This window comes from Chlorocebus sabaeus, chromosome 29 (assembly GCF_047675955.1).
Source record: "Chlorocebus sabaeus isolate Y175 chromosome 29, mChlSab1.0.hap1, whole genome shotgun sequence".
Lineage (NCBI taxonomy): Eukaryota > Metazoa > Chordata > Mammalia > Primates > Cercopithecidae > Chlorocebus > Chlorocebus sabaeus.
In genome coordinates, this window is record NC_132932.1 from 22,152,906 (window position 1) to 22,160,070 (window position 7,165).

A 7,165-nucleotide genomic window follows, 5' to 3' on the forward strand; every position below is an offset into this window, starting at 1 on the left:
CCACCGTGCCTGGCCTCTCTGCTCTTGACTGTTGATTCCATAGTTGATTCCTGCCTCCAGGGGAATGCTACAGATGCCTCTCTTCCCAACCAAGCAATGGGGACTAAACAAGAACACATTTTCCTTTAAAGTTGTGTCGTATCACAGATTATTACCATCATCTGGCCTCTTCAAAAGAGAATGCATTTTCCTCTGTATGTAACCATGAATGTATATATGTCCAAATGGATTGGTTCATCTGTGTTGAACTTGGGAAAAACTTTAGTGATCTTCTATGGAATTCCCACATGTGCTTTTATTTGTGGGTTTGAGGTCCCAAAAGGAAAAATAGAGAACTGATCACTATCCTGGATCTTCTCACACAAGCATGGGAGCATCTGAACACTCACATTTAGAATGTTTGGGGATTTGATTGGAAAAGATATTGTTACTGGATAGAGTTGTTGAGGTTCTTGGTATTTTTTTTTTTTTTTTTTTGAGGCAGAGTCTCGCTCTGTCGCCCAGGCTGGAGTGCAGTGGCCGGATCTCAGCTCACTGCAAGCTCTGCCTCCCGGGTTCACGCCATTCTCCTGCCTCAGCCTCCCGAGTAGCTGGGACTACAGACACCCGCCACCTCGCCCGGCTAGTTTTTTGTATTTTTTAGTAGAGACAGGGTTTCACCGTGTTAGCCAGGATGGTCTCGATCTCCTGACCTCGTGATCCGCCCGCCTCGGCCTCCCAAAGTGCTGGGATTACAGGCTTGAGCCACCGCGCCCGGCCAGGTTCTTGGTATGTTGAACAAAGAATTGAACAAGGCCGGGCACAGTGGCTCACACCTATAATCCCAACACTTTGGGAGGCCGAGGCAGGTGGATCATCCAAGGTCAGGAGTTTGAGACCAGCCTGGCCAACATGGCAAAACCCCATCTCTACTGAAAATACAAAAATTAGCTAGGCATGGTGGCGTGCGCCTGTAATCCCAGCTACCCAGGAGGTTGAGGCAGGAGAATCACTGGAACCTGGGGGGCAGAGGCTGCAGGGAGCCAACATCATGCCACTGCACTCCAACCTGGGTAATGGAGCAAGACTCCATCTCAAAAAAAAAAAGAATTGAACAAAGTAACAAAAGAACGGAGCAAGGAAAGAGTGAAAGCACAGGTTTATTAAAGACAAGTAGCAGAGTGGGAGTGGGCTCCAGCAAGCGTCTCAAGAGCCTCCTCAATTAGGGTTTTTATTAAGCTAAAGGAACCTAGCAACACCCCTTGGTGCCCTGTAGAGGCCTCCAATTGGCTACACCGTGAAGGATTGGCTGAAACGGAGACCTGACCAGCAGTCAATCAGGGGATGAAGTGGCTTGTTATCATGGGAGCGAGGATGTGGCCTATATGCTGCACCTGCTGCTCTCCTGCCAAATAATAAAAACCCTATGTTTAAAAACAGCTGGCCAGGTGTGGTGGCTCACACCTGTAATCCCCACACTTTGGGAGGCCAAGGCAGGTAGATCACAAGGTCAGGAGTTTCAGACCAGCCTGGCCAACATAGTGAAACCCCATCTCTACTAAAAATACATAAAATTAGCCAGGTGTGGTGGTGGGCACCTGTAAAGCTACTAGTGAGGCTGAGGCAGGAGAATTGCTTGAACCCAGGAGGTGTCAGCCACCATGCCCGGCCAGGAACTTGATAGACTCTAACATGCAAATAAAAGAGCAAAGGGCCAAGAGTGGCCAAGACAGTCTTGAAGAGTAAGGTGGGAGGATTTATTCTATCAACTATCTAGTCTTACTGAAACAACCTCGTTGTCTGGAGTAACACCCAAGGTTCGTTTTCCCACAGCCATGGAGAACAAGAACAAGGACATACAAAGAGTGAGGTTAAGAATGGAAGTTTAATAGGTGAAAGAAAGAGAAGAGCTCTCTGCTTCAGAGACGGGTCCTGGAAAAATAGGTTCCAGATCTGCAGTGAAATGCAGGGAGTTTTATAGATGAGCTGGTGAATAGGCAGTGTCTGATTTACGTAGGGTGCAAAAAACTGCTTACACCAGGTGTGCCATTTGCATAGGGCATGAATTTCTCGTAGCTCCCACCCTAATCTTCTATTATGCTGGTGGGTTCTCTGCCTGAGCTGTGCCATGTTGCCCATTTATCTATTACTGTACACATGGTAACAAAATAAAGGGAAAACGGAACCTCCATGGTGGACATGCCTGGCCCCCAGGTAGCCCTTTTCTATTGGCACAGCTGCCGGCATTCCCCCATGCAACCTTCTAGCTTCCTTACTTATGTTTGCAGCTTGATTTGTCAGGCTGATCTTTGTTAGGAAAAAAATGATTCTTGGCCAGGCGTGGTGGCTCGTGCCTGTAATACCAGCACTTTGGGAGGCTGAGGCGGGCGGATCACGAGGTCAGGAGATTGAGACCAGCCTGGCTAACAAGGTGAACCCTGTCTCTACTAAAAATACAAAAATTAGCCAGGCGAGGTGGCAGGCACCTGTAGTCCCAGCTACTCGGGAGGCTGAGGTAAGAGAATGATGTGAACCCGGGAGGCAGAGCTTGCAGTGAGCCGATTGCACCACTGCACTCCAGCCTGGGCAACAGAGCGAGACTCCGTCTAAAAAAAAAAAAAAAAAAGATTCTTGATTCTTGGGCTACTTTTTGGTAGACAGGAAGCTCTGCTGAAGACTCTGCTGACCTCACTATCCGCCTAAATAATTTCTTTCTACCTCCTGTATCATTATGACAAAGCTATAGTAATTACAATACTCTGGTATTGGTTCAAAATAAAACAAAATGATTGATAGAACAAGTTAGAGGTCCTAGAAACAGACCCACACATATGGATGCTTGATATGACAGAGGGGGCATTGGAGATCGGGGGGAAAGGAATAGTCATTTAATGACTATATCTGGGACTACTGATTATCAAATCAAAGTGAAAAATAAAACAGGGTCCCTATCTCACACCACATAAAGGTCTCTATCTCACATCACATAAAATTCTATAGATAATTAAAGCTAAATTAAAACTTTCAGAAAAAATAAGAAAATATCACCTAGAGAAGATATATATATATATTTTGTATTAGAGGTACTTGCCACCATGCCCGGCTAATTTTTGTATTTTTAGTAGAGACGGGGTTTCACCATCTTGGTCAGGCTGATCTCGAACTCCTGTCCTTAAGTAATCCACCTACCTTGGCCTCCCAAAGTGCTGGGATTACAGGTGTGAGCCACTGTGCCTGGCCTAATTTTTGTATGTGGACTATCATGTTCTTATAAAACTGCTTTCCTTGGTGTTTTCATTAACCTCTTTATTTGAGAAAATGAAACATATACTGTTACCTTTTTTGGTGATGATCATCTAGCTTTTTAATCTTAACTATTTGTTAACTGGAATCTATTTTTTGCTTCAATACATTCTGCTGACCCTCTGGAATCCTGTTCAAATGAGGATCCATTATTTTTTAGGCTTTCTGCAAAGATAACATCCTGGAATTTCTTTTCATTGCTTTCCTAGGTTGGGTCCTTTTTACTAGCTCACAAGTTTCATTCTCTCCAGTGTATATCCTTAAATTTTTTTTTTTTCAGAAAAATGTAGAAGTGAAATAAATGTGAGTTCTTGCCTCTCTGAAATATCTTTTTTACTCTTTCATGTATTTGTCTGGTATAGAATTATAGATTCAACAACTTTCTGTTTCGACTTTGAAGGTACTGCTTCAATACCTTCTTGTATACCTCTTTGCTGATGACAAAACAGATGCCAATCCAATTCTCATTCTTGTTTGGGTAACCTCTGTTTTCCTTCTCTGGAAACTTTTAGGCTCTTCCTGTAATTTTTATTATTCAAAAATCTTGAAGGATTTGTCATAGGCATTTGAACCACAATAACTCCATCTTGAATAGGTGCTGAGACCTACTGGACTGCACTTCCAGGAGGTTAGGCTTTCTAAGTCACAGGATGAGACAGGAGGTCAGCAAAGATACTGGTCATAAAGACCTTGCTGATAAAACAGGTTGCATTAAGGAAGCTGACTGAAACCCACCAAAACCAAGATGGTGACAAGAGTGACCTCTGGTCGTCCTCAAGGTTCATTATACACTCATTATAATATATTAGCATGCTCGGAGACACTCCCACCAGCACCATGACAGTTTACAAATACCATGCCAATGTCAGGGTGTTACCCTATATGATCCAAAAGGGGGAAGAAAGCTTAGTTCCGGGAAACTAACTTTCTAAAGTTAGTTTTAGTAACTTCTAAAGTACTAAACTCCTTTCCTGGAAAACTTGTGAATAATCGACCCCTTGTTTAGCATATAAAGAAGAAGTAACTATAAGTATCCTTAGTGGGGCAGCCCAAGCTGCTGCTCTGCCTCTGGAGTAGCCAACTCCAGAGTTTGTTTCTTAATTGCCAATTCCTTTGTTTCTTAATAAACTCGCTTTCACTTTACTCTATGGACTGATCCCAGATTCTTTCTTGTACAAGATCCAAGAACCCACTCTTGGGGTCTGGACTGGGACTCCTTTCCGGTAACAGGTTTCTGTGTGCGTATGTGTGTGTGTGTTTAAATTTGCTGTGTGTACAGATATGTGTGTGTATGTGTGTGTATGTACATATACATATATACACACATATATACGTGTTTAAAAGTTCCTATGCTTGGTACATTTTCAGTACAAAGACATGCATCTCTAAGTTACCTGAACTATTTGTTCTCCTAGTATTTCTTTTCTTCCATTTTTTTCCTGATTTTTTTTCTTAATTTCTATTAGGTAGTTAGTAGATATCCTAGACTAACATATTTTTTTTCCAATTATCTTTTGGGGAAGGATGTTTTTGTTTGTTATCCCAACACTATTAAATTTTTATTTTGACAATCATTTTTAATTTCTATGAGTTCTCTTATTTGCATTGTTCCTTTTCCACAGCAGCCTATTTTTGACTTACGATGCAATATCCTCAAATCTCTTCATAGATACTAATTTTTTTAGTATACATAGACACATACATTTTTTTCCAATGTTTTCTCTGTTTCTTGTATAAGTTGTACTCCCTGAGAATAGCTCTGTTTTTTCAATAAGGCCCTTTTCTTACTTGCTGTTAGTTTTCCTCAAATGTCTAGTAAATGCGGGTTGAACATTTAAGAAGATTTGCATAAAAACAAAGGACTAGGGCCAGGCGCAATGGCTCATGCCTGTAATCTTAACACTTCGAGAGGCCCAGTCAGGAGGATTGCTTGAGGCCAGGAGTTTGAGACCAGCCTGGCCAACATAGCGAGACCTTGTCTCAACAAAAAAATTAGCTGGGGCCAGGCGCAGTGGCTCACGCCTGTAATCCTAACACTTTGGGAGGCTGAGGTGGGTAGATGACCTGAGGTCAGAAGTTTGAGACCAGCCTGGCCAACATGGTGAAACCCTGTCTCTACTAAAAATACAAAATTTAGCTGGGTGTGATGGCACGTGCCTATAATCCCAGCTACTCAGGAGGCTGAGACAGGAGAATGGCTTGAACCCGGGTGGCAGAGGTTGCAGTGAGCTGAGACTGTGCCACTGCACTCCAGCCTGGGCGACACGGGGAGTCTCTAAAAAAAAAAAAAAAAAAAGAAATTAGTTGGGCATGGTGGTACGCACCTGTAATCCTAGTTACTCAACAGGCTGAGGCAGGAGGATTGCTCGAGCCCAGGAGTTGGAGGCTGCAGTGAGCTATGATCATGCCACTGCGTTTTAGCCTGGGTGACAGAATGAAACCCTGTCTCTAAAACTAAATAAACAAATGACTAGGTAGCTGCTGGAGTTTCATCTGCTGCTGTAGGTTTAATTTTCATAGCTGACTTCTCTCTGTAATAGGAGGGATAATGTCAACTTTGTATGGTGGATGTGTCAACTGGGAGGCTTCTTTTTAGGGTACACAGGCAGAAGGAGGGCCCTGCTAACTGCCAAACTGAGAAGAGCTTACCTACCTGGATTGTTCCCAAGGCAGATAATTTTCTTTAGGGAAGAATGACTCCTTCAATTTTGGTTTTTAGTTTAGTTTTCCTTAGTGACTGCTGCAGCTAGCCACTTTATATATAAGATGGGAGTAGGGAGAGTCACAGCATCAACTGGCACAAAGTGGTTTGATAGACTGTCTTTCAACTACCCCTTTGATATCAGTCCTGTTTCCACTCTGCTTCTGCTCTTAGTCTAGAGCCTCTTAGAGGCATTCTTGGGAAAGAAGATTTCACGTTTGCTAAATTCTCATTTGCACACGTTCCAGGTGATAGTTTTCTTTAGTCTATCTGTTAATGAGTTCCCACCCCATTGCTACTGTGGGAAAAACAATCAGCCCAGGATCCAGTTAAGAATCCCAGCGCAGGCCGGATGCGGTGACTTATGCCTGTAATCCCAGCGCTTTGGGAGGCCAAGGCGGGCAGATTACCTGAGGCCAGGAGTTCAAGACCAGCCTGGCCAACATGGCGAAACCCCGTCTCTACTAAAAATACAAAAAATTAGCCAGGGATGGTGGTACACACCTGTAGTTCTAGATACTCAGGAGGTTGAGGCAGGAGAGTCACTTGAACCCACGAGGCAGAGGTTGCAGTGAGGTGAGATTGCACCACTGCGCTCCAGCCTAGGTGAGAAAGCAAGACTCCTATCTCAAAAACAACAACAACAACAAAACAACAACAACAACAACAACAAACAATGTAGGCCAGGTGTGGTGGCTCATGCCTGTAATCCCAGTACTCTGGGAGGCTGAGGTAGGAGGACTGCTTGAGCCCAGGAGTTTGAGGCCAGCCTCAACAAAATAGTGAGACTCACCCCCCCAGCTCCACAAAAAACATAAAAAATGAAATTAGCCTAGTGTGGTGGTGCACATCTGTGGTCCTAGCTGCTCAGGAGGCTTAGGTGGGAGGGTCACTTGAACCAGAGAGGTTGAGGCTGCAGTGTACTATGGTCATGTCACTGCACTCCAGCCTGGGTGACAGAGACCCTGTCTCAATACAAAAGAATCCCAGGGCACATCTTAGACAGCAGAGGGACAGGGTACCTCCAGAAATAACTGGTCAATAGTCTTTATAACAGGTTAATTTGTATGTTAAAGTTACTGATGGTCTGTGTTAAAAATGATTTAACTCCTTCCCTATGTTATAAGTGAATGGTCATCTAGTTACCCAAAGTTCCAAGTAGATTTTCCTTCCAGAGGAGGC